Source organism: Scyliorhinus canicula, chromosome 8 (assembly GCF_902713615.1).
Source record: "Scyliorhinus canicula chromosome 8, sScyCan1.1, whole genome shotgun sequence".
In the NCBI taxonomy this organism is placed as follows: domain Eukaryota; kingdom Metazoa; phylum Chordata; class Chondrichthyes; order Carcharhiniformes; family Scyliorhinidae; genus Scyliorhinus; species Scyliorhinus canicula.
In genome coordinates this window covers 177,462,954-177,490,376 of record NC_052153.1, presented here as the reverse complement: position 1 = coordinate 177,490,376, position 27,423 = coordinate 177,462,954, and the positions used below count along the sequence as shown (strand labels likewise).

The window sequence follows — 27,423 nt, the reverse complement described above, 5'->3', positions numbered from 1 at the left end:
TGATGACCAACACGAGGGGACATAGCTTTAAATTGAGGGGTGAGAGATATAGGACAGATGTCAGAGGCAGTTTCTTTACTCAGAGAGTAGTAGGGGTGTGGAACGCCCTGCCTGCAACAGTAGTAGACTCGCCAACTTTAAGGGCATTTAAGTGGTCACTGGATAGACATATGGATGAAAATGGAATAGTGTAGGTCAGATAGGCATCAGATGGTTTCACGGGTCGGCGCAACATTGAGGGCCGAAGGGCCCGTACTGCGCTGTAGTGTTCTATGTTCTATGTTCTAAAGTGCAAACTCCACACAAGACAGCGACCCAAGTCCGGAATTGAAGCCGGGTCCCTGGCACTGTGAGGCAGTAGTGCAAATCATGCTGCCACCATGCCACCCTAATCACTTGCTATACCTGCGTCCTAGATCTTTGTGATTTACATACCAGATTTGTCCCGGTCTGCAATCTCTCTTCATTTAAATAATATGCTGCTTCTTCCCGCCAAAGTGGACCAGTTTCCAAATTATACCCCGTCTGCCAAATGTTTGCCCACTCACTTAACCCATCGAGATCCCTTTTCAAAATCTTTATGTCCTCTTCAGAACTTATTTTCCTGTGTGTCATCGGCATACTGAGCAACGCAACATTCAGTCCCTTCATCCAAGTCATAGATTTTCGACGTGATCCTTCGCCTGTTCATGCCGGCTGAATATTCCGGTCCCACGCTGGTACACAGGTTTCCCGGCGATGAGAGGTATTGTCAACGGGAAATGCCATTGACAATGGCGGGATCGGTAGATCCCACTGGTGGGCCATCTCCGCTACCGAAAAACATGTGGTGGGGTGGTCAGTAAAACTAGCCCGTGGATGGTAAATAATTGAGGCCCCGGCACTTAAAGTCACCATAGACACAGATGACCATAGACTGCAGTCTCCTTTGAGGGGGGGGGGGGGGGAGCTGACTGGTGGTGATTTAACCTGAGGGTCACCACACCTCAGGCGAGGGACAAGGTTGAGAAGGCAGAGCCTTCATGAATAACCTCAGCCGGTACAGGAATTGAACCGCGTGCTGTTGGCCTCGCTCTGCGTCACGAACCAGCTGTCCAGTCAACTGAGGTAAACCGGCCCCCTAATCACTGTGGCACTCTACCTGTTAAAACCTGATAACTTGAAACTGACCCATTTATTCCCATGTTTTGTTTCTTATTCGCTGACCAATACTCTGGGCGCGATTCTCCGGCCTAGTTACGCTCTCGCTCAAGTGAAACAAGGCCGGTGAATAGTGGAAGAGGCCAAAAGCGAGAACCACGCCAGTTGCCAAACAGTTTGTGATGGAATTGGCCCACTCCGGGAGGCGAAATCGGGATCTCGCCGTTGCGTGGCGAGAAACCAACTATCACCACTTAAGCCCAATTTCCATACAATTAACGGGAGCCACCCCACATCCAACAGCCTCTCATCATTCAACAGCCTCCCCAGCAAGTGTTCACATTGGCGCCGATTAGTACTCCTTTTGCAAAATGTGAACCTGATGAAAGGGCTTCTGTGGGGAGCCGAGGAGGTGAGCAGCCATCTTTGCTCACAGGCTAATAGGGAATTGGCAGTCGTGGTTATGTGAGCACTTCACACATGCCAAGCGGATTCCCATGGGTGGGCGGGCCATGTAGCATTTGGGACTCATTGCCTAGCATCCCAATCACACCCTGATACCTGGACCCTGTGCTTGAACACTGTGGGAGGCAATACCACACACGCAACGTCCGAATACCCAGGCAATGGGACACAGCTTCGGGGACATGCCCACAGCCGGAGCATGGTGAGTGCCACGGGAAGGGGGGGGAATGCCTGAAGAGATGGGCAAAGGATCCGGAGCTCAGCCTGCATTGAGGAAGAAAGTGACAGAGGCATCATAGTACTTGTGCAAAAAGGTGTTTAATATGTTGTGCAATACCCCACTCCCAATGGTGCCACCTCCCCATCCCCCACCGCCTCCCTTCCCACCCCCTACCCACCCCATTTCAACCTCTACCCTCTCACCCGGTGCCCTCAATGATCCTCAACGTGCTTGGCCCTCCTAGCTCTAACACTACGTGCAGGTGTTTCCCTAGAATGTACATCAAAGCTGGAGTCAGCCAACTGCTTACCTTGTTGCATGGCCTTCGATGCCCCTGGCGGGTGTTCTCTGTGGGCTCTGGGGCCAGAGGACCCGGCTCACTTGTCGACGGCACATGCACAGAAGTTGGAGAGCTGGTGGCCACCATCGCCACTCCATGGGACGGGTTCAGATTGGCACTCAGTGCCCCCTCTTCTCGGTCGGTGCCCAGAGGGCCCTGGGGTTCACCCTGGAACAGAGGGGCAGCTGGTTTAAGCCCCGGCTGTCCCTGCAGCATCTGGCTCTGCAAGCCCTGGAGACTCCCCATGGTCCGCACCATCATGTCGACGCCATTGGTGAAGCTCCTCAGTGATTGGGACATGCTCTGCAGTGCATCAGCGATGCCCACCTGCGACTGGGACATATCCCGCAGAACGTCATCAAGGTCAGCCTGGTATTGGGTGACATCCTCCAGCGAGTCAGACATTCTGCCGCGACTCTCAGCCATGGCCGTCACCGACTGCGCGACGCCTAGTACACTTTCACTCATTGTGCCGACGTCGTGCACCAGGCTGTCCACTGTGGTCGCCACCCTAACAGTGTTGACCTCGGTGCCACTCATTGCTGGCACCATCTCCTGCGCCCTTAGCCTCTGGGACTCCTTCACTCAGCTATAGATCTGCTGGAGTGACATTGACATCTTCACCTGAATGTCCCGGCTGCACCCTATTGTCTCCATCAGCTCTGAGTACCTCTATACCGGGTTTGGTACGTTTCGGCGTAGCCCATTTGGCGTAGCTGATTCGGCGTGGCCGATTCGGCGTCCGGGAAATAATTGGACTATTCGGCGCAGCCGTTTAGGCGCCAGGACATTTTGACGTCATCAGCATCTCTATATTTAAAATATTTAAACTGTCTTTAAAATTTTGCTAAAACTGTATTATAAAAACCAATTAATTAAAAAACCTAGTAAAGCTATTTAATCTTAGAAATTACTTCTTCATTTCGTAATTATGAGCAATACCCCTCAGGAATTCAATAGGGTCTACTGATTTAACTAATTCGGTAATTAGACGCCGAAACGTCCCTCCACCAAAAAATGCCTCCGTCGAATCGGATACGCCGAACTGGCCACGCAAAATCAGCCACGCCGAACTGGCCACGCCGAAACGTCCCATCCCCCTCTATACCACAGGCTCAGCATCAGGCTGGGACCCAGCTGGGTCCGAGGATCCAGCAGCCGTCCCACTGAGTCCTGCCTGGGGGCTCCTGCCTCCATCTCATGTACATGAAATGAAATAAAAATGAAAATCGCTTATTGTCACAAGTAAGCTTCAAATGAAGTTCCTGTGAAAAGCCCCTAGTCGCCACATTCCAGCGCCTGTTCGGGGAGGCTGGTACAGGAATTGAACCCACGCTGCTGGCCTGCTTTAAAAGCCAGTTATTTAGCCCGTGCTAAACCATCCATTGCTAAACCAGCCCCTCAGCAGCAGTGTGGTGCTCACCAGATTATGCCCCCGAAGCCTGTCCGCTAACATGTCCCACCAAGGTGTGTGTCTTTGCGCTGGTGGAGGGTGGGGGCGACAGTTGTGTTGCGACTATAATGGTTGCAACCTCGGAGCTCTCCATGGGGTGTTCTCCACGGAGTCAGGAGAGGGTGCCGCCTGTGATGGTCCGGCACTGTCGGCTGAGGATGTGCAGGAGAATGGAGATGTGGTCAATGGGAGGGATGGGTCAGTCAGTTTGGCAATAACAACTCACATTTGACAGGTCCTCTGGTTGGAGCCCGGTGGTTCCTCACCTCTGCGGCATCCGCCAACCTCCGCGTGGGTGACCGATCTGTCCTCGGCCGCACCAGTCACCTCCAGGGCCTGTTCCACAAAGGAGGTGAAGATTCTCAAGTCCGGCACCTCACCGCCAGACTGGGCCCTCTCCCGCCGATTATGGGAGAGCTTTTCCTGAGGAGAAACAGAGAGGGCATTGTTATCCACACGCATGGTTCACAGTGTGGGGGGTAGGACTGAAGGGAGGGTTAGGGGGGCTGAAGGGGGGTTGGAGGAAGGGTTGGGGTCACATGGGGGGTTAGGGGAGAATATTCTCTTGGGGGGTGTTGGTGTCTACTCACACGTGCTGCCTGTTGTAGGTTGTTGACCATCTTACGGCACTGGAGGCCAGTCCTCCTGGTCACACTCCCCAAGCTGACAGCTGCCGCCACCTCATCCCAGGCAGCACTGGCTGCCTTGTGGCTGACTCTCCCTCGGGGAAACAGGACATCCCTCCTGGCCTCCACAGCATCTGTATGTCTCCCCAGGTCAGCATCTCCGAATCTTGGAGCCAGTCTCCTCGGTGCCGTTGTTGCGAGCTGGCTGAGGTTGGCTGAGCAAGTGCAGCTTCAGTGTTGCTCGACCTTGTTAGCGGGGCGCTGGCGAGCGCGGTGCTGGCGAATCAGCTGGCGAGCCTTCATTTGCAGCGAGAAGCCCATGAGGCCTCGTTAAGTGGACCAATTAAGGTTCAGTTACATTGTCGGCCTTGCTGGGCTGAGCGCCGGAAGCTCGCGGCATTTCCCGCTCGCTACCGCACTTAGAAACTTTTCTGGAGAATTGTGCCCTCTAACCTACTAAGTGCAGCACAGTCACAGGTTCCCCTTTATTCTTGTTGCATGTTACTTCCTCAGGTAACTCTAATAAGTTAGTCAAACATGATGTGTCCTTTTCACAAAATCATGTTGACTGTGCCTGATTGCAGCAAAATTTGCTTAGTACCCTGCAACTTTTCCTGAAAACAGGAGTTCCTCACTGTGACCAGAATTCTGCACATTACTCCAGTCGTGAAAACAGATGCTCTCGAAGAAAAAAAAATCTCGATTTGCATCGAGATTTATGTTCTGTCCCTCTGGCTACACACTTCAAGCTCATGGGTGTCTTGCTATGTTTCATTTTGACTGCTGTCGCACAGCATATTGCAACATTTTCAGCAAATTCTGCACCTGATTCCTCAAAATGTGTGTTTGCCTTCTGGTCTGTTTGATACTCCCCATGCTCATTCCTTTACCCCAGTCCTAACTTGCATTTGTCCTTTTTATCTGTCCAATACCTCGATCCGTTCAAATTCCGCTGTAGTTAACTTGCTTCTTTTTTTCCTCCTTTTTTTAAATATTTGGACAGCTTTGTTACTGTCCCTACTTGCAAATCATCTGAGCGTTTAGTCCTTGCCTGCACCAGATGTCTCTGAAATATGGTACAAGCAGCTTGTGAATGCTCAGACTCTGTGTCATTAACAGCAAAATGTTGAGACATAGACATTTCTATCATGCCTGCACTGTGTCGATGAAAACCAAGCCATGTTTTCAGTGAGATTTAGATTTTCTAATGAGACCTGTTTTATTAGTGAATCATTTGATGAACAACAGATTCTCAGTTGATTAATCTGAACTCTTTGGTACAAAATCAGACCAAATGTATTTTAAAAGCAGCAGGAGTAAAACTGTTTGACTTTGTGCCGTAAAAAGGTGATGTTTGTGCCAAATTACACTCGTATAGCAGATGGTAGTCTCGGTCTTAATTAGGACTTAATTTGGGTCTCATTGACTCCCACTCAAAGGTTGCGTCATATATTTAAGGTGACAAGAAATTGTGCGTGGACTAGAACCATCGGTTTTAGCCAATTATTTGGGGAGGCATCTAATTGAATTCAGTCAGGCTGCACCGATCAGTGAAGTGAGAGGTCACGCAGAATCAACCTGCATCAGTAAGTACTTGCCTTTACAAAGCACCCTTTGCAACTTCCGGATATCCCAAAGCACCTTAAAGCCAATGATACAACTGGCACTGGGGCAGTAGACAGAGCTTTAAACTGCAGAGTGGAGTCAAAGGATCAATTGAAGGAAGATATGATAAATTAACTGGACAGGCCAAGACAAGAGGGCGAGGTAGCGTTCAGGGTAATGATAATCAGAGCATGGCAGCAAGGGACAGAGCATACAAACACAAGAGCACGCCAGCAGATAAGGCTAGCGGATGCAAAAACAGTGTGATGTCTTTGTCCTTACTACATGGAAGATTTGAACTAACTCTGCAAGACGGTTGTTTGTTACAAGGATCCGAGGTGTTATTCCTCCAAAATTCCAAATATAAGTGTTAGAAGAAGTGTGGCGCTAACAATTATACTCAAAGCCGAGAGACTAGTACAATAGAGGCTTTATTGCTGTACGATGTTGTCCCTCCATCTGCAACAGTAGACTAAGGGTCTGAGCAGCTCTCATACATTTATACATAGCTCCCTGTGGGCGGAGCTAGCCGGCAGGGGCTGACCGGAGGAACCTGTATTACAGGTACAGGCATTCATCCCCCTACTGCAGTACACATAACTACAGTGGTTATCTCACCACAAGACGTTCACCTCAGGCACATGGGAATTGTCAAAACAAAAGCATTGGCTCGTCTACATGTGTGATGGCCACAGCTGATAAAGAAATCAAAGGCATGGGGCTGGATTCTCCGCACCCCGACGCCAAAATTGCGGCCGGCACCCGGGCGGAGAATCCATTTCCCCCCACGGAATCAGGATCGGCGCCGGTTCCCCGATTGTGCGTGCCCCGAAAAGCGGCATACTCAGAGAGTACGCTACGTCGCATAGCACCTACCCGGGGACAATGCTGGAGGCCCACTCCACCATTCTCCGCCCCGATCGGCCAAAGTCCCAACGGCGCGGACCACTCATGGTGCTGCTGGTCGGGAATCTAGAGTGGCGGCCGCGGACTCGATCCGCGGCCGCCCTGGTCGGGGGTGGGCCGATCGGAGGGCAAGGGGGTCCTTATAGGCGGCCGGGCAATGTTTGGGCGACAGTCAGGGATGGGCACGGGGCCGATTAGGGGGTCTATTTTTAATGTCCAGCTCCACGGTCTGAGTCCACCATGGAGCACGGCGCGGCCACTGGAGGCCACCGTCTGTGCTCATGCGCGGCCTCCGACCCGGAAGTTGGGAGCCCGTATCTGCAGCAAAATCTGCTAGTTGTACGCCGGGACCCTGTAGCCCCCTGTAGCTATGAATATGTGGCCCTTTCACGCCAGTCTTTCTGGCGTGACAGTCCACAGTTTCTATGACGGCATGGGGACATAGTCCCAAAAACAGAGAATCCAGCCCATGGTCAGTGGCTGCCTACTATGGCAAGAAATTAAGTCATCTCCTGCACCTGCCCCATTGCATCTGTGAGCTTGGCCTGACCGCCCTTGGCAAAAACTGCATGTAAAATAAGAATTATCTTTATTGTCACAAGTAGGCTTACATTAATACTGCAATGAAGCCACTGTGAAAATCCACTTGTCGCCACACTCCGGCGGCTGTTCAGGTACACAGAGGGAGAATTTAGAATGTCCAATCCACCTAATAAGCATGTCTTTCGGGACTTGTGGGAGGAAACCGGAGTACCCGTGTCGACTCTGCACAGACAGTGACCCACGCCGGGAATCAAACGACTTTGCTGGACTGGGACGTACGTTCTTGACTGTGGTGGGTGCCCACACAAAGTGGTCTTGTGTCATTCCCGTGAAGTCGACCACTTCAACAAAGACCAATGATGCTCTCTTGAATGTGTTCACTACTTTTGGATTACCAGAGCAGATTGTGTTGACAATGCGAATTTCAAATAGCCCTGAAAGATAATGCCTCACCACCCAGCCACAAACGGTGAAGCAGAGCGCTTCAACCAGACATTCAAAATGGGCACGTTAAAGGAGAGGATGCAAACAGATTGGAAGTTGAAGCTGGAGGCCTTTTTTGAGGATGTATTGTAACACTTCCCATTCAACAATAGATGCATCCCCAACTGAGCTGGAGTTGGGAAGGCGACTGTAATACCAGGGTGGATTCGGTTCAAAGAATGTGATCAGAAAACCACACGTGACGCAAGTAAACCTTATGAGTTTAATCTGGATCAGTCTGTTTGGCTCAGACATTACCGTGGAACATTAAAGTGGCTCCTGAGAAGAATTTTCAAGCCTCCAGGAGCACTGACCTGTGATTTTGAATCTTCCTGTAATTATCTGGAAGAATCACACTGACTAGATTAGAGAAATCAAATCCAAATGCCCAAATTTCCTTCAGTCACAGTGGAAGATTTCTGGGAATCATCTGCTCCAGTTGGTGAAACCTGACTTGATTCAACTGATGAAACTGTAGCTGCAACTGTTGAACCTGAACACAGAAAAGTGGACTGCCAAAATCTTCCACTTCTGAGAAAACCCACTGAGGTCCCTCAGCCAACATTCCGCTTCAGACCAAAGTGAAACCGCCTGACTGATTTGTTCATGGCTAAAAAGGGGGTTGTGGGGTGGGGGGCTGGGAGTGGGGAGGGTTGGGGGGAGATGTGATTTTGTGTGTAAAGTTTATGCTTTTGTAAAATAATATTTCATTTTAAAAAGATGTGCCATATAAAAAAAGCCTGCCTGTAGGGTATGCTAGAAATAAAGTCCCGGATGCACGGTAGCACATTGGGGGTAGCACAAGTGGTTAACACTGTCGCTTCTCAGCGGCAGAGTCCCAGGTTCGATTCCCGGTTTGAGTCACTGCCTGTGAGGGGTCTGCACATTCTCCCCGTGTCTGCGTGGGTTTCCTCCGGGTGCTCCGGTTTCCTGCCACAAGTCTCGAAAGACATGCTGTCAGGTGAATTGGACATTCTGAATTCTCCCTCTGTGTACCCAAACAGGCGCCCGAGTGTGGCAACTGGGGGATTTTCACAGTAACTTCACTGCAATGTTAGTGTAAGCCTACGTGTGACAATATCAATAAAGATTTTGGAAGGAGAGAATAAAAGAGGCTTCCGTTTTTTCATGGGAAGTTTAGTTGAGAAGCAGTTGCGCGTTTGTGTGTGTTTGCTGGACTGTTTAATCTAAGTGTTTAATCACTTAGAAATTACAAAATATATCGTTGTTTCTTCATTGCCGCTGGGTCAAAATGCTGGAACTCCCTCCCTAACAACGCAGTGGGCGTACTTGCACCACACGGACTGCAGCAGTTCAAGAAGGCAGCACACCACCACGGTCTGAAGGGTAATTAGGGATGGTCAATAAATGTTTGGGTTCAGAGACGCCCACATACCGTAAATGAAATTTAAAAAACCTCCGCACTACACAGGAATTTGGCTTTCCTGGTACATGGATCATCAAAGGTTAGTAGGCAGGTTCAGTAAGTGATTAGTAAGCAAATCGAATGTTGTTGTTTATTCCAAGTGAATGGAATATAAAAGTAAGAATATTTCGCTACATGGTTACGCAGTGGATAGCACTGCTGCCTCACAGCACCATGGACCTAAGATCACATGTAGGCCAGGCAAGGAAGACCGATTTCTTTCACTAAAGGGCATGAGTGAACCAGATGAGTTTTTCCGACATTGACAATGGGTTCATGGTCATCATCAGACTTTTAATTTCAAATATTTTATTGAATTCAAATTTCACCATTCTGCCATGGTGGTATTCAAACCTGGGTCCCCAGGGCATTATCCTGGATCTCCGGGTCTCCAGCTGCAATACCACTGCACCACTGCCTCCCCATATTAATGGCTACCATCGGGTCATCCTAGGTGATTGAGGTGACCTGACGAGAGCTACCAGCCAACAGAGGTCAACGACCCCAGCAGTGGCAGCTGATGGCAACCCATCCTGCAGAGGTCCACACCAAAGGTCAGTGAAGGTGGAATTGGAATCACAGGAGAGGGTGGATGGCATGGGGTCAGAGGCCAGCGAAGGGAGATGGATTTGTGGGCACCCCTATCCTGATGGTGGTTCCTTCTATCGGGCACAGAGTGCTTGATAGCACAGGGCACTCCTCCACGCATCCCCGCCACCTTCCCAATACTCTGGGCAGGTCGGGCAGGTTTCATGAGGCTCAGAAAAACGGTGTGACTCGCACTTAATTCCTGAGCCACCACTCATCTGCAATGGGCTCAGGGATAATGTTGTTGATTGACTCATTGATGAGCCCAATTGACATCCTGTTAGCAACGACCAGGAATCCAAGGTCAGGCCCTTTCACCCTCTGACTTAATCATGAAAGATTTTGCCGTTGCTGGGAGACTGACTTGGGGCTTCTTCCATGATTAAGTAGGCCCGGCTACCATGGATCCCGCTATGACGAGCAGCATTGAACCCAGCCCTCGACCTACATTTGGAGCTGTTTCCTTCCTGCATTTTCTCGGACTCAGCATTCTCTCTCTCTTTTATTTGTCGTTTAAAAGGCAGTTTCTCCTTACCTGAGAATTAAATAAACCTTCTCATTACACCTCGACTGCATGGAATTATTGTGCAATGAATGTAATTAGCTCCACTGTATTATACATTTTACACGCAGCCAGTGATGTTTACTGGAGCAGAATAAATGCACATTAATTTGGCAAACAATATAGCTCTCGCAAGGATCACGACATACAGAGGAAGCCTGCTTCCCACAAGATGAATTAGAGTAGCAATGCTTTGCTATGCTACATCTGGATTTTTCATTTGGTGTGTTTCTTTGTCGGACTTAGTTCTTCCCGGCAGGGTGGCACAGTGGTTAGCACTGGTCTCTCACAGCGCCAGGGACCCTGGTTCAATGCCGGCCTTAGGTGACTCTCTGTGTGGAGTTCGCACATTCTCTCCCCGTGTCTGCGTGGGTTTCCTCCGGGTGCTCCGGTTTACTTCCATAGTCCAAAGATGTTAGGTGGATTGACCATGCTAAATCGCCCCTTAGTGTCCAAATATGTGTAGGTTAGATGGGGTTATGAGGTTACAGGGATAGGCCGGGTGCTCTTTCAGAGGGTCAGTGCAGACTCAAAATGCCAAACGACCTCCTTCTGCATTGTAGGAATTCCCAGAGGCATCATGAAAATCACCGCACAGGCTGTTCGGCCCGTCTTTCGAGTCCTACTATCAGCTCTTCGACTGGAGCCAATATAAAAGCAAAACAACTCTGGAAATTCAAAACTAAAACAGAAAAATGTTGGAAATACTCAGTGGGTCGGGCATTATTTGTGAAGAGCGAAACCGAGATAACGTTTCAGGGTGGCAGGATCGTGACGAAAGATCACTGATCTGAAATTGAGTGTTTCCAGCATTTTCTGTTTTTATTTGAACTGGAGCTATTTACCTCAACCCTATTTCTCTTCTATTAAGGACGGCACCTTAAGCCACTGGCACACTTTGAAAATTGAAGCTGTACTTCTGGAACGGAGATATAATTTAATTGGCAAAATAAACTTTTGATGTACGCAGTGAGTTGTTATTATTCTTGTTTGTTTTATGCGTCGCTGACTTGGCAAACATTTATTGCTCATCCCAAATTGCCCTTGAACTGGGTGGCCAATTCAGAGTGTCTTTCAGAGTCAACAACATTGCTGTGGGTCTGGAGTCACATGTGGGCCAGACGAGGTCAGGAAGGCAGATTTCCTTCCCAAAAGGGCATTAGTGGACCAGATGGGCTTTTACGATAATTGACAATGGTTTAGACTTTTAATACCAGATTTTTATTCAATCCAAATTTCATCACCCGTCACGGTGGGATTTGAACACAGGACCCAAAGCATTATCCTGGGTGGTCTGGATTACTAGTCCAGTGACAATACCGCTGCACCATCACCTCCCCTATGATCTAGAATGCACTGCCTGGAAGGGCAGTAGGAGTAGATTTGATAGTAACTCTCAACAGCGACCTGGCAGTACACTTGAAAAGGCAGAATTTGCAGGGTTTTAGGGAAAGAGCTGGGTGGATATTGAACTGGAGAACTCTCAAAGACCAGGCATAGGTTTGAAGGACCAAATATCTTCTCCTCCTCTTCTTAAGCAGTCCCTCAGGATCGAGGATGATTTGCTTCTGCTCCGGATCGATGGATTCTGAGAGGGCCTAGAAGTACAATTCACGATGAGCGGACTCCGCCACATGTGGGGCAGGTGGTGCTTGGAATGTCAGCTAGATGAGGTGTTTGGAGGTTTGTGCGCTCTGACCAACACCTCGGCTTCACCGCCACAACGTTCCTAACCAAGTCTTTCGGTGCGCTCAGTGCCTTCCTGAATGAATCTCCCCTCATTTGGTCAGTGACAAGCCAGGGGCACCCTTGAGTCAGCGGTGGTGTTTGACTTCTTCAGGAATACTTTGAGGAATACTAAAGCACCTCCGCCATGCTCCTGAGAGTATCCCTCCGCAGCTGTCTCTCTCCACAGCCGTTGCTTCAGGAAATGGGGTTAGAATGACGTGTCCTGATGACACCTCTGAACAACCCAGCTCGAAGTTTAAGACAATGAGCACCTCCATCCTCCCCACTCCCTGCAACCCCATCCCCACCGCCAGTCCTGTATTCTATGAGGGGAATTTTTATTCTCCCTTCCCCACCACCCTGCCAAACAGGTGGGTTTCTGTCAGGTGGAATGTAAAAATATTAAACACCTCAGTGCTGACTTTATTCGGGAGTTGGCAGCTGTTGGAATTTAAAACGCAATTAATAAAATCTGGAATTAAAAGCTTGTCTATTCATTATTATTAATTGTCGCAAAAAACCCAAATAAAAGCAAAATACCGCAGATGCTGGAAATCTGAAATAAAAACGCAAATGCTGGATAAACTCAGCAGGTCGGCAGCATCTGTCGAGAGAGAGAAACAGAGTTTTGAGTCCGTGTGACTCTTCAACAGAACCCACTTGGTTTACTTATGTCCTTCAGGGGGGGAAATGTGCCACCCTTACCTGATCTGGTCCAGCTGAGGCTATAGACCTACAAGTGGCTGACTCTTAACTGCCCTTTGAAGTTATCTTAACAGGACATTCAGTTGCATGAAAACCTGTGCCTATGTATTTACATTGTGTATTTATGTATGCCCTATGTTTTTTCCTGTATGGAGTGATCTGTCTGGACTGTACGTACGGTACCTTGGTACATGTGACAATAAATCAAAACCAATCCAATCAACTGCAGAAAAATCGAACCTCATGGAAAAAAATTGCAGCAGTCCAGAAGGTGGCTCAGCACCACCATCTCAAGGCTGGACAATAAATGGTGTCCTTACCTGCAAGGCCCACATCCCATGAAATAGTATTTTAAAAATACTCAGCAAGGCAACCCACAACCACCTTCTCAAGGGCAATTCACCCTGGGTAGTAAATGCTGACCTTGATACTTAAGCCCACAACCTGTGAATAAATGAAAAATCTACTCCGGGGATGTAAAGATGCACTTTCACAGACTTTGTTTGTGAATACAAAAGTATTTAATTAATAAGAATTGTACAGCAACTTCATGGCTGCAGCCACCTCCCCAAAATGTCTCTGCTTAGAAGCTTCACTCATCATTGGTCACACAGGCCATGTGATCCTTACTCTGCTGTGTTGCCCTTAAAGGGACAATCACCACAGGAGACCGGAACACATAATCTCTGGTTAACACTTTACTGCGATACTGAGAGAGTGCTGCATTGCAAGAGGTGCTGTTTTTTTGGATTAAATGATAAACTCAGTGCCCGTCTCTCCACATCAGGCATATGTAAACATTTGTGGCATTTTTTGAAGAAGAACAGGGGTCTTGGCCAACATTCTCCTTGCAACCAAATAAGACAGATTATCCATGATTTACTTCATGGCTGTGAAGGCTTGAGAATGGGAATGGAGATATATAGTTGCATGTTGATTTATAGCAGAATTTTCTTTCTGTGATGATAGAACAAAGAGAACAAACAGGAATAGGCTTTTTGGCCCTCCAAGCCTGTGCCAATCATGATGCAAAAACCTCCTGTACTTCCGAGGTTCTTATCCCTCTATTTCCATCCTATTCATATATTTATCAAGATGTCTCTTAAACGTCGTTATCATACCTGCTTCCAACACCTTCCCCAGCAGTGGGTTCCAAGCACTCACTACCCTCTGTCTAAAAAGCTTCCCTTGCACATCTCCTTTAAACTTTACCCCTCGCACCTTAAACATATATCCCCTAGTAATTGACCTTTCCACCCTCTGACTATCCATTCTGTCCATGCCACTCATAATTTTGTAGACTTCTATCACTGGAACCTCTGACGTTCCAATGAAAAAAATCAGAGTTTATCCAACCTCTCCTCATAGCTAATACCCTCCACACCAGGCAACATCCTGGTAAAGCCTCCACATCCTTCTGGTAGTGTGGCGACCCAAATTGTATGCAATATTCCAAGTGTGGCCTAACCAAGGTCCTGTACAACTCAACATAACTTGCCAATTTTGATACTCAATGAGTAGCATTGACCGATGAAGGCAAACATGCCGTGTGCCTTCTTGACTACCTTCTCCACCTGCATTGCCATTTTCAGTGATCTGTGGACCTGTACGTCCAGACCTCTATGTGACAATACCCCTAAGGGTTCTGCCGTTCAATGTATATTTCCCACCTGTATTAGACCTTTCAAAATGCATTTCCTCACATTTGTTTGTCATCTGTCTCCATCTGTCATTTCTCCGCCCAAGTCTCCAACCGATCTATAATCCTGCTGTATCCTCTGACAATTCTCTTCACTATCGCATCGCCACTAATCTTTGTGTCATCCGCAAACTTACTAATCAGAAGATTGTGATTGGATTGTGAAACTCAAACACTTCCGGAATTTATAGTTTCCATTGCCTAGGATGCAACACAATTGAACACGCAGTCCACTCTCAGTCCTGAGAGAGGAAATCCTCGTGGTCTATATATCGGGTGAAATGTTCTCCATTCGATTTTGCTGCAGCTTAACATCAAGCACCATATCCATAGTCTTACATTAGAACATAGAACGATACAGCGCAGTACAGGCCCTTCGGCCCTCGATGTTGCACCGACATGGAAAAAAATCTAAAGGCCATCTAACCTACACTATGCCATTATCATCCATATGCTTATCCAATAAATCTTTAAATGCCCTCAATGTTGGCGAGTTCACTACTGTTGCAGGTAGGGCATTCCACGGTCTCACCACTCTTTGCGTAAAAAACCCACCTCTGACCTCTGTCCTATATCTATTACCCCTCAATTTAAGGCTATGTCCCCTCGTGCTAGCCACCTCCATCCGCGGGAGAAGGCTCTCGCTGTCCACCCTATCTAACCCTCTGATCATTTTGTATGCCTCTATTAAGTCACCTCTTAACCTTCTTCTCTCTAACGAAAACAACCTCAAGTCCATCAGCCTTTCCTCATAAGATTTTCCCTCCATACCAGGCAACATCCTGGTAAATCTCCTCTGCACCCGTTCCAAAGCTTCCACGTCCTTCCTATAATGAGGCGACCAGAACTGTACGCAATACTCCAAATGCGGCCGTACTAGAGTTTTGTACAACTGCAACATGACCTCATGGCTCCGGAACTCAATCCCTCTACCAATAAAGGCCAACACACCATAGGCCTTCTTCACAACCCTATCAACCTGGGTGGCAACTTTCAGGGATCTATGTACATGGACACCGAGATCCCTCTGCTCATCCACACTACCAAGAATTTTACCATTAGCTAAATATTCCTTATTCCTGTTATTCTTTCCAAAGTGAATCACCTCACACTTCTCCACATTAAACTCCATTTGCCACCTCTCAGCCCAGCTCTGCAGCTTATCTATGTCCCTCTGTAACCTGCAACATCCTTCCGCACTGTCTACAACTCCACCGACTTTAGTGTCGTCTGCAAATTTACTCACCCATCTTTCTGCGCCCTCCTCTAGGTCATTTATAAAAATGACAAACAGCAACGGCCCCAGAACAGATCCTTGTGGTACGCCACTCGTAACTGAACTCCATTCTGAACATTTCCCATCAACTACCACTCTCTGTCTTCTTTCAACTAGCCAATTTCTGATCCACATCTCTAAATCACCCTCAATCCCCAGCCTCCGTATTTTCTGCAATAGCCGACCGTGGGGAACCTTATCAAACGCTTTACTGAAATCCATATACACCACATCAACTGCTCTACCCTCGTCTACCTGTTAAGTCACCTTCTCAAAGAACTCGATAAGGTTTGTGAGGCATGACCTACCCTTCACAAAACCATGCTGACTGTCCCTAATCATATTATTCCTATCTAGATGATTATAAATCGTATCTTTTATAATCCTCTCCAAGACTTTACCCACCACAGACGTTAGGCTCACCGGCCTATCGTTACCGGGGTTATCTCTGCTCCCCTTCTTGAACAAAGGGACCAAATTTGCTATCCTCCAGTCCTCTGGCACTATTCCTGTAGCCAATGATGACCTAAAAATCAAAGCCAAAGGCTCAGCAATCTCTTCCCTGGCTTCCCAGAGAATCCTAGGATAAATCCCATCCGGCCCCGGGGACTTATCTATTTTCACCGTGTCCAGAATTGCCAACACTTCTTCCCTACGCACCTCAATGCCATCTATTCTAATAGCCTGGGTCTCAGCATTCTCCTCCACAATATTATCTTTTTCTTGAGTGAATACTGACGAAAAGTATTCATTTAGTATCTCGCTTATCTCCTCAGCCTCCACACACAACTTCCCACCACTGTCCTTGACTGGCCCTACTCTTACCCTAGTCATTCTTTTATTCCTGACATACCTATAGAAAGCTTTTGGGTTTTCCTTGATCCTACCTGCCAAAGACTTCTCATGTCCCCTCCTTGCTCGTCTCAGCTCTCTCTTTAGATCCTTCCTCGCTTCCTTGTAACTATCAAGCGCCCCAACTGAAACTTCACGCCTCATCTTCACATAGGCCTCCTTCTTCTTCTTAACAAGAGATTCCACTTCTTTGGTAAACCACGGTTCCCTCGCTCGACCCCTTCCTCCCTGCCTGACTGGTACGTACTTATCAAGAACATGCAATAGCTGTTCCTTGAACAAGCTCCACATATCCAGTGTGCCCAACCCTTGCAGCCTACTTCTCCAACCATTGATAAAGAACGTAAAGAAACTTGCTGGAAAGAGATTCAGCAAGTGCATGCTCAGCTTTAGGGGAAAATCTGCATCTTTAAACTGCAAATTACCTAAATAACATGAAAGATAGCAGCGTGAGTAGGACATTTGGCCCCTCAAACCTACTCTGACATTCAATGAGATCATGGCTGATCTGATCGTGGTTCAACTCAAATTTCTTACCCTCCATCTCCTTGTAGATCAAAAATCTGTATAACTCAGTGTAAAGATGCACTTTCAAAACTCCATTAATGACCACGGAAGGATTTATTAATAGGAATTGATCAATAGTCACTTGGCTGCAGCTCGTTCCCTATATGTTACCTGCCTAAGAGCACTCCTCTCCCTGTGGTGATTTCTTACTCTGAGTCCCTATTGGTTCCCCCAGGCCAGGTAAATCTGCTGTGCTGTCCTTAACGGGACAATCACCACATTGATCCCCTTTCAACTCCTTTGTACAATCTTCAGTAACTAATTTACTCAGTCGTAAATTCTGACTAAACATTATATACATGAGTTGGACAATTATAAAATTAAGTCTTTGAGGGGGTTTTCTGTTTCTTGTCGAGCGGCGCAATTCTGCTGCCTGAGATGCTTCCTCTGGATTGAGAGTAACAGGAACTGCAATAACGGGTACCCCTTCTGACACAGGTAGTTTATACTGCTGGCTTCCATGGAGACATCCATGATGTCTATAAGAGGTTGATCAGGTACTTTGGTGCTTACGGGTTTGATAACATTACTTGATGGCAACATTGACTGCTGGAGCATCTCTCTGCTCCTCAAGTGTTACACATATTTAAGAATGATCGTTCCCTCCACGTACCCTTGGTATGATAGGGGTCCGGTCAAATTATTCTGGGGGACCAACATGGTCCACTTCCAAAGATTCATGTTATGTGCTTCAAATTCGTTTTTTTTAATGTTGCAGTGGGGTGGCCCATTCAGGGACCTTGAGCCTTGTGTTTTTAAACATAAATACTTTTATTGGTAGTCTTCAACTATGTACAGTTCAAAATATAGGATTGCATGGAGCTGTTCTGAGCAAACTTGCTGCTCACCCAGATCTGTCCTAGATTGTTCCCTGACCATGTGACTACATACATCACACTGTGGGCGGTGTCACTCTCCAGTCCCACATTGATCCTTTCTCTGCCGAGTGCCTTACATTATACTGCATGCGGTCTCATCCCTTCACAGCACAACACAGTCTTGTGCCTTGACAGTTCGTTCACAATCTTGTCAGTCACGTGTGAAGGAATGGTCGTGGCACTCTTGTTTCTGATACCTAGGTTGTCTGATAAATGTTTCTTCTCTTTTCAGCATTTCAATTCAGCATGTTTTTCATCGTCCATTTTATCAGATTGGTTCTTGAGCTTTTTCGTTTGTGTGACCAGTTTAGGAACCTATTTCTGGCACATAATGTTTCTTTCTCTGTTTGATTGTTAAATCTGTTGTCAATTTCAATGTCTTTGCTTCTTCAGTTAATTTATTATTGCCAAGCTTCCCTTCTTCAAGCTCTTATTCTCCTGATTCAATTCTTCAATGGATTTATTCTTAATTTCTAATTGCTTTTTGTGGTAGTATGGCTAGAGAGATCATATTACTGGAGAACCAAGCTGCCATTGGTACAGCAGCCTCGCTGCCCATTGGCCCAGGCAAGTCATGTGCCTCTATGCCAATTGGTTGTGGCTGGTCATGTGACTCACTGCCGATTTGCTGAGAGGTTGGTAGCTCCGCCTACAAGGCGGGGTATAAGAGCTCGTACTGGCTGGCAGTCGGCCTTTCTCTGTATGACCACTGCCGGGCTCACATCTAGCGTATTAAAGCCTGTTGTTTGGAACTTCACTACGACTCGAGTCCAATTGATGGTGCATCACTTTTTCATATACATCAGCTCATTCTACATTGTCTCATTAATTGCTCCTTATCCATAACTTCACTTTGCAAGTTAGTTTTGAAACTTCTTTATTTTCCAAGTTTGCTGTCAGTCATTTCATCTTGTCGTTTTAATGTCTTCTCGAGAGGTTTAATTCTTTTTTGCTGATTCCTCTTTATGTTCAATAGTTCCTAAGTTTTGTTTGAAGTCTTTGACTTCTGAGATTCTTTTGAGGAGAATCCATTTGGTTCTTACTGGATGTATACATTTCCCAAATGAAATCATTTCTACTTGTCTGAACTTCAGCAAAGCCCTATTGACTTAACTGTTGGTCAGGTCTTTCTCTGACGAAGTATTGACTTGGTTCCATTCTGAAATTCTCTTGTTGCCCTTCTTGTGGGGTCATCTATTGCCCTCCTTCTAGGATTTTTCAGTCTCCTCCTTCTGGTGTCTTTCATTGTCCTCTTCTGGGATCTTCTTTTTGCCCACTTTCTGGGATGTCTATTGCCTCCTCTTTGAGGTCTTTGCTGCCTATGATCTTTTTTGAGTTTCCCTCAATCTGGTGTCTGTCTTTTGCCCTCTTTTTGGGGCCTGCTATTGCCTATCTGAGGTCCTCTTTTGCCCTCTATCTGGGGTCATCTTTTGCATCTCTTCTGAGATCTTTGTTGCCTCTTCTTTGAAGTCTTCTTTGCCTCCTGAGTTCTTACGTTGTCTCTTCCTGAAGATCTCCATTGCTTACGGACCGTTTTTTTAAGTTGCCTTCTATTGGGGTCTTCTCTATCTTCCTGTCCATAGCCATTTGTTCCTCCTTGTGGTTGCCGTTTCAAGTGTACTGCCACTTTAAATGTATTACCTATTTAAGGATATTGTCACTTTACGACTCTGCAGTAATCTTTCCCCCACAAGCTGTAGTTGCTTGGATTCAAATGTACTTTGCAAGAAATGTATCAATTCAGGTACAGTGTGTTCTGAGCTGTATCTTTTTTTTGTTTGCTCGTAAAGCTGTAGCACTGCTTTTTAGTGCCAACACTTTTTTTTAAGCTTTTGAAATGTTTTAAATTGCAGCAATTCTTTGCCTTTTATGCAAATTCCTTCTTAAATTTGAAGCCATGGCTCTTCTAGCTGCCAGCATCACATGGCCATGTTCTTTTTGTATTATTCTGTAAGTTTCTTTTCAGACCTTTGACTGCCTCACAACGCTAGTGACCCAGGTTCGATTCTGATCTTGGGTGACTGTATAGAGTTTCCCTGTCTGCGTGGGTTTCCGCCGGGTGCTCCGGTTTCCTCCCATGGTCCAAAGATGTGCAGGTTAGGTGGATTGGCCTTGATAAATTGCCCCTTAATGTGCAAAGGTTGGGTGGGGTTAGGGGGATGGGGCAGGGAAATGGGCCGAGGTAGGGTGCTCTTTCGGAAGGTTGGTGCAGACTCGATGGGCCGAATGGCCTCCTTCTGCACTGCAGGGATTCTATTTTACAATAGATAGATAGAACAGTACAGCACAGAACAGGCCCTTTGGCCCTCGATGTTGTGCCGAGCAATGATCACCCTACTTAAACCCACGTAACCCGTATACCCGTAACCCAACAATCCCCCCATTAACCTTACACTACGGGCAATTTAGCATGGCCAATCCACCTAACCCGCACATCTTTGGACTGTGGGAGGAAACCGGAGCACCCGGAGGAAACCCACGCACACACGGGGAGGACGTGCAGACTCCACACAGACAGTGACCCAGCCGGGAATCGAACCTGGGACCCTGGAGCTGTGAAGCATTGATGCTAACCACCATGCTACCGTGAGGCCCTAATCTTACAGGCTTGTTTTTCTTTAATGCACTCAACGTCCCGGACCGCACCTCGTCCACAATTTAAGTATAGGAACGTTTTTGTATTTCGCTCATGCTGCTTATGGATTCTGACCCAGGGGTCTTGCCATATTCTCTTCCTTGCTCATTCACCTTGTAACTGTCCACCTTTTCTGATCCTACATTACTTAGAGTCTGGCAATATGTCAAATGGGTCTATTCGCCCAGAGAGGCATTCTGTTGAGTATTTATCTTCAGACTTCCATTAACACAGGATACTCATAGGTGTTGGGCCAGAGGCAGTGTCATGATAATTCATCCTTGTTGTCAGATGTAAAGATGCATTTTCAGGGATTCCATTAACAAAGACTGATGGAACCATCAATTCAGCGAACACGTGTAGTTGGATCTGAACAGAGGCTTTAATACACTTACAACAGAGCCAGCCTATTCGTCGTTGAACTTCAGATGAACTGCAGGCTGGCTCTAAGGCACTGATCTTTATACATCGGTCCCAGGGGAGGAGTCCTGGGCGGAGCCAAGGGAGGAGCCCAGTACAAACTCTCGCATACTCCCAGAGCGACCCCCCCTGGTGGTCGGATAGTGCAACTGCACTTACAATGGTGGATAGTGAACATATATACACGGAGTTATATTGGCAACTATATACAGCATTGATCTTACAACGGGTATACAACGAACATATATACATGGAGTGATATTGGCAACTGTATATAGTGTGAATCACATTCACCACATTCACCCCCTATTAAAAAAATCAAGTCCGGCGGGGGTGATGGCTCAAAGATTCAGTCTGTCCGGTGGACGAATTGTCCGTTTTGATCTGCGGAGCACCGGGGTTGCAGCCTCTTGCGGTGGCTGGGCGGCGTCGAGGTCTGGGGTACGGTTGCCGGCTCCGTGGCGAGTCTTGTCCGAGCCTCATACACCTGCTGGTCGAATGGAGACTGGGGGCGCGCTGGTGCTGGCGCTCGGGACTGGTGGGGTGAGCTTGCAGAATCGGGGGCGCAAGGGGGCGGCCGCATAGGGAACGGGGAAAGGAGTTCCTTGGTGGGGGTAGATGGGGGGCTGGATCCAGCGGGTGCCAGGTCCCGGAGGGATACTGTGTCCTGGCGACCGTCTGGGAACTCAACAAATGCGTACTGTGGGTTGGAATGAAACAGGCGCACCTTTTCAACAATGGGGTCAGTTTTGTGCGCCCTGACGTGCTTCCTTAGGAGAACCGGGCCTGGCGTCCTCAGCCACGCCGGAAGTGAGACCCCTGTGATGGTGCCCCTGGAAAAATGACGAGCCGCTCGTGGGGGGTTTGGTTGGTAGCTGTACACAGGAGGGAATCTAATTGCGTGGAGCGCGTCAGGGAGGACTTCCTGCCATTGGGAAACTTGGAGCTTTCTGGACCTTATGGTCAGTAGGACCGTCTTCCAGACCGTCGCGTTCTCCCTCTCCACCTGTCCGTTCCCCCCGGGGTTGTAACTGGTAGTCCTGCTCGAGGCGATGCCCTTATCGAGCAGGTACTGACACAGCTCATCACTCATAAAGGACGCACCCCGGTCGCTGTGCACGTAGCTGGCGAAACCGAACAGGGTGAAGACACTATGCAGGGCCCTAATGACTGTGTGGGAGGTCATATCAGGGCATGGGATGAAGGGGAATCGGGAGAACTCGTCAATAATGTTCTCCCGAGTGGCCCTTTGAAATCGATCGCAAGGCGTTCAAAGGGCCTAGAAGCCTTGACCAGGTGGGCCCTGTCTGGTCTATAGAAGTGCGGTTTGCACTCCGCACAGATCGGGCAGTCCCTGGTGACCGCTTTTACCTCCTCGTTGGAGAAAGGCAGGTTTCGGGCTCTGATGTAGTGGACGGGCCGGGTGACCCCTGGGTGGCAGAGGTCATCATGGATGGCTTTTAGGCGGCTGATTTGCATGCTGGCGCATGTCCCGCGGGATAGGGCATCCGAGGGCTCGTTGAGCTTCCCCGGTCGATATTTGATATCGTAATTGTAGGTGGAGAGTTCAATCCTCCACCGAAGAATTTTGTCATTGTTAATTTTGCCCCTTTGTGAATTGTTGAACATGAAGGCGACCGACCGTTGGTCGGTAATGAGGGTGAACCTCCTACCTGCGAGGTAGTGCCTCCAGTGTCGGATAGCCTCCACGATGGCTTGTGCTTCCTTCTCGACTGAGGAGTGTCGGAGTTCTGAAGCGGATAGGGTACGTGAGAAAAATGCAACGGGCCGCCCTGCTTGGTTTAAAGTGGCTGCTAGCGCTACCTCTGAGGCGTCGCTCTCAACCTGAAAGGGAATGGATTCATCCACCGCCCGCATGGCTGCTTTGGCGATGTCGTCCCTGATGCAGCTGAAGGCCTGGCGTGCCTCAGCAGACAGGGGAAATAGTGTGGCCTTGAAGAGTGGGCGGACTTTGTCCGCATATTGGGGGACCCACTGGGCGTAGTACGAAAAGAGCCCCAAGCACCGTTTGAGGGCCGTGGGGGAGGGGGAGTTCTAAGAGGGGACGCATGCGGTCCGGGTCTGGGCCCAGGACTCCGTTCTCCACGACGTAGCCGATGATGGCTAGTCTGTTTGTGCGGAACACGCATTTCCCCTTGTTATATGTAAGGTTTAATTTTTGGGCCGTCTGGAGAAAACGGTGGAGGTTGGCGTCGTGGTCCTGCTGGTCATGGCCGGAGATGGTAACATTATCCAGATATGGAAACGTGGCCCACAGCCCGTACTGGTCTACCATTCGGTCCATTGCTCGTTGGAACACCGAAACGCCGTTAGTGACGCCGAAGGGAACCCGGAGGAAATGGAAGAGGCGGCCATCGGCCTCGAACGCCGTGTAGTGGCGGTCCTCCGGGCGGATTGGGAGCTGGTGGTATGCAGACTTCAGATCCACCGTGGAAAATACCCGTTATTGGGCGATCTGGTTTACCATGTCTGCAATTCTGGGGAGGGGATACGCGTCTAGGAGCGTAAAGCGATTGATGGTCTGGCTATAATCGACGACCATGCGGAATCTTTCCCCGGTCTTGCGACCACCACCTGAGCTCTCCAGGGACTGTTACTGGCCTCTATGATCCCCTCACTGAGCAGCCTTCGGACCTCCTATCTGATAAATACCCTATCCTGCAGGCTGTACCGCCTGCTGCGGGTGGCTACCGGTTGGCGAAGAGAGGAGGGGGGTGATGCGCAGCATGGCTAGGCTGCAGATAGTGAGTGGGGGCAGGGGCCCGCCGAAACAGAGGATGAGACTCTTGAGATTACCTTGGAAATCCAAGCCTAAGAGGAGGCGCGCAGAGGTCGGGCAAGACATACAGTTTAAATTTGGAATAGCTTGCGCCTCGAATCGTTAGCGTTGCTGTAGTGCGGCCTTGGATTTGGATGGAATGGGAGCCCGAAGCGAGGGCGATAGTTTGGTTGACGGGATAAATAGGGAGGGAACAGCGTCTTACCAGCTCTGGGTGTATGAAGCTCTGTGTGCTCTCGGAGTCGAAGAGGCACGACGTGTTGTACCCGTTGATCTGGACCTCCGTCATCGAATTTCTCAGATGCTTGGGGCGAGATTGGTCGAGGGTGACCGCGTTGAGTTGCGGGCCGCGTGGTGGGTGCCCAGAGGAGTCGAATTCTTCCGATCGGGCGTCCTGTCGAGTAGATGCCGCTGCGTTCTGGCGAGCTTGATGCAGGAACACTGCGCTGAGTTGCGGGCCATGTGGTGACTGTCGGGGAGGTCGTACTCCTCCGATGAGATGTTTGAGTCTGGGGATGCAGCTAGGGCGCGTGGATCGCACGTGGAGGGTGGTGATGATGATGGCGTCCAAGGTGGCGGCCCCCATGAATCGCACGTGGCCGGCCGCATGGTGGAGGTTTGCCAAGATGGCGGCCCCCATGGATCGCACGTGGCGGGAGTGGGCGGAGCCTGAGCATAGGCCGCAGCGTTTCGGGCCCCCGGGCCTGCTGGTGCCGGGGGCGATGTTTTTGGACTGTTGGGGTGTTGAGGGCTGGGGCCCTTCTGCCGAGGCACACTCTAGCATCGTGGCCTTTCTTCCCGCAGCTGCTGCAGGTTGCGGATCGGGCTGAGCAGTGCTGCCGCGGGTGCTGGCTTTGTCCACAGAAGTGGCAAGCTGGAGCAGTTGAATAACTGGTTTGGGGAGCTGAATAGTGGTCGGCTGGAGCAGTTGAATAACTGGTTTGGCAAGCTGAGTAGCTGGCTGGGGGAGCTGAGTAATTATCTGGAGCAGCTGGATAGCTTGGGTAGTTGACTGGGACAGTAGGGCGACCGGCTATGGCAGCGCGATAGCTGGGGGGCATTGCGGCACAGGCTTGGGGGGTCCTCAGGTCGGGGGCCCATGCAGGGTTAGCAGGATCCATGGGAAACGAGTTGAGGCTGCAGAAGGAAACATCCATTGTGATAGCAGCCTCTACGGTAGTCTCTAAGCCCTGGGCCCCATTTTCTAATAGTCTCTGGCATACATAGTTAGATCGAAGGCCCGCTACAAAAACGTCCCGCACAGCAAGCTCCCTTTGTTCGGCCGCGGTTACAGCCTGGTAATTGCAGTCATTTGATTGTTCAACTCGCGTGCAAATTCAGCTAAAGTTTCAGTAGACCGTTGTCAGCGAGTAGTGAACACATGGCGGGCAAAGACCTTGTTCATGGGCCTAATATACATTTTGTCCAAAATTGCCAGCGCTGCGGTGTAGGAACCGGCTGGATTTAGTTGTGTCGAAATTCTGTGGCTTACCCTCGCATGCAGGAGGCTGTGCTTTTGTTCCTCCGTAGTTTCAGCGGTGCTGATCTCGGCCAGGTAGGCCTTAAAACATTTCAGCCAGTGGCAGGTTTCTTTCGCCTCTGCATCCTGCGGATCGAGTTCTAGACGTCCTGGTTTTGGAGCGGATTCCACGCTTTACTTCGGCAGCTTCTTAAGTGTATTAAATTGATGGAACCATCAATTCAGCGAACACGTGTAGTTGGATCTGAACATAGGCTTTAATACACTTACAACAGAGCCAGCCTATTCATCGTTGAACTTCAGATGAACTGCAGGCTGGCTCTAAGGCACTGATCTTTATACATCGGTCCCAGGGGAGGAGTCCTGGGCGGAGCCAAGGGAGGAGCCCAGTACAAACTCTCGCGTACTCCCAGAGCGACTCCCCTGGTGGTCGGATAGTGCAACTGCACTTACAATGGTGGATAGTGAACATATATACACGGAGTTATATTGGCAACTATATACAGCATTGATCTTACAACGGGTAGATAACGAACATATATACATGGAGTGATATTGGCAACGATATATAGTGTGAATCACATTCACCACAAAGACAAAAAGGTTTTCTGGATAAGAATTGTTCAGCAGCCACATGACTGCTGAATAATAATAATATTATTACTGCAGCTAGCTCCCGACCAGCCTCATGCCTAAGAGGATTCCACCCCTGGCGTGAATCCTCACTGAGTTCCCATTAGTCCCCCAGGCCAGGTGACCCTTAGTCTGCTATGTTGCCCTTAAAGGACAACCACCCTCAGATAGAATATATTCAGGAATCACTGATCTCTGGGGTACAGAATGCCAGAAATTCATGATTGACATCGGAAAAAAATCCTCATCTCATTTTTTTAAATAGGAGACCCCTTATCCTGAAACTGAGCCCCCAGTTCTAGATTCCCAGGCATCCACCCTGTCAAGCCCCCTCATAAGTTTCAATTAGATCACCTCTCATTGTTCTGAACTCTAATAAGTATGTTGAGAGCAGGTTTAGCTCAGCTGCTGAACAGCTGGTTCATAATGCAGATGCAGTATGGGTCCAATGGTCATCTGGGACGACAGCAACTTTACCTTTTAAGTAGAATCTGCATAGTATTTCCTCTTAAGAACACACAGGGTGCTGAGGCTGGGCTGAGGCAGGGGGCTTGGCTGAGGCAGGGTGGGGCTGGGCTGAGGCAGGGTGGGGCTGGGCTGAGGCAGGGTGGGGGTGGGCTGAGGCAGGGTGGGGGTGGGCTGAGGCAGGGTGGGGGTGGGCTGAGGCAGGGTGGGGGTGGGCTGAGGCAGGGTGGGAGTGGGCTGAGGCAGGGTGGGAGTGGGCTGAGGCAGGGTGGGAGTGGGCTGAGGCAGGGTGGGAGTGGGCTGAGGCAGGGTGGGGGTGGGCTGAGGCAGGGTGGGGGTGGGCTGAGGCTGGGCTGAGGCAGGGTGCTGGGGGTGGGCTGAGGCAGGGTGCTGGGGGTGGGCCGAGGCAGGATGCTGGGGGTGGGCCGAGGCAGGGTGCTGGGGGTGGGCCGAGGCAGGGTGCTGGGGGTGGGCTGAGGCAGGGAGCTGGGCTGAGGCAGGGTGGGGGGGTGGGCTGAGGCAGGGGTGGGGGGTGGGCTGAGGCAGGGTGGGGGTGGGCTGAGGCAGGGTGCTGGGGCTGGGCTGAGGCAGGGTGGGGGTGGGCTGAGGCAGGGTGGGGGTGGGCTGAGGCAGGGGGGGGGTGGGCTGAGGCAGGGTGGGGGTGGGCTGAGGCAGGGTGGGGGTGGGCTGAGGCAGGGTGCTGGGGCTGGGTTGAGGCAGTGGGCTGAGGCAGGGTGCTGGGGGTGGGCTGAGGCAGGGTGCTGGGGCTGGGCTGAGGCAGGGTGCTGGGGCTGGGCTGAGGCAGGGTGCTGGGGCTGGGCTGAGGCAGGGTGCTGGGGGTGGGCTGAGGCAGGGTGCGGAGGGTGGGCTGAGGCAGGGTGCGGAGGGTGGGCTGAGGCAGGGTGCGGGGGGTGGGCTGAGGCAGGGT

The 27,423-nt window shown here is 49.5% G+C and overlaps 1 protein-coding gene across 6 annotated transcripts in view; it reads left to right on the top strand.

The window, feature by feature from the left end:
• Positions 1–27,423, top strand: part of wdr17 (WD repeat domain 17) — a 233,209-nt gene that overhangs the window by 41,194 nt on the left and 164,592 nt on the right. For 3 of the 6 annotated variants that reach the window (XR_005461662.1, XM_038805766.1, XM_038805763.1), the window contains exon 4: positions 11,229–11,319. The exons of the other annotated variants lie outside the window; for them this stretch is intronic. The gene's annotated coding sequence lies outside the window, so the exon portion shown is untranslated. The remainder of the gene's footprint in view (positions 1–11,228; positions 11,320–27,423) is intronic. 6 annotated transcript variants of the gene reach the window in all.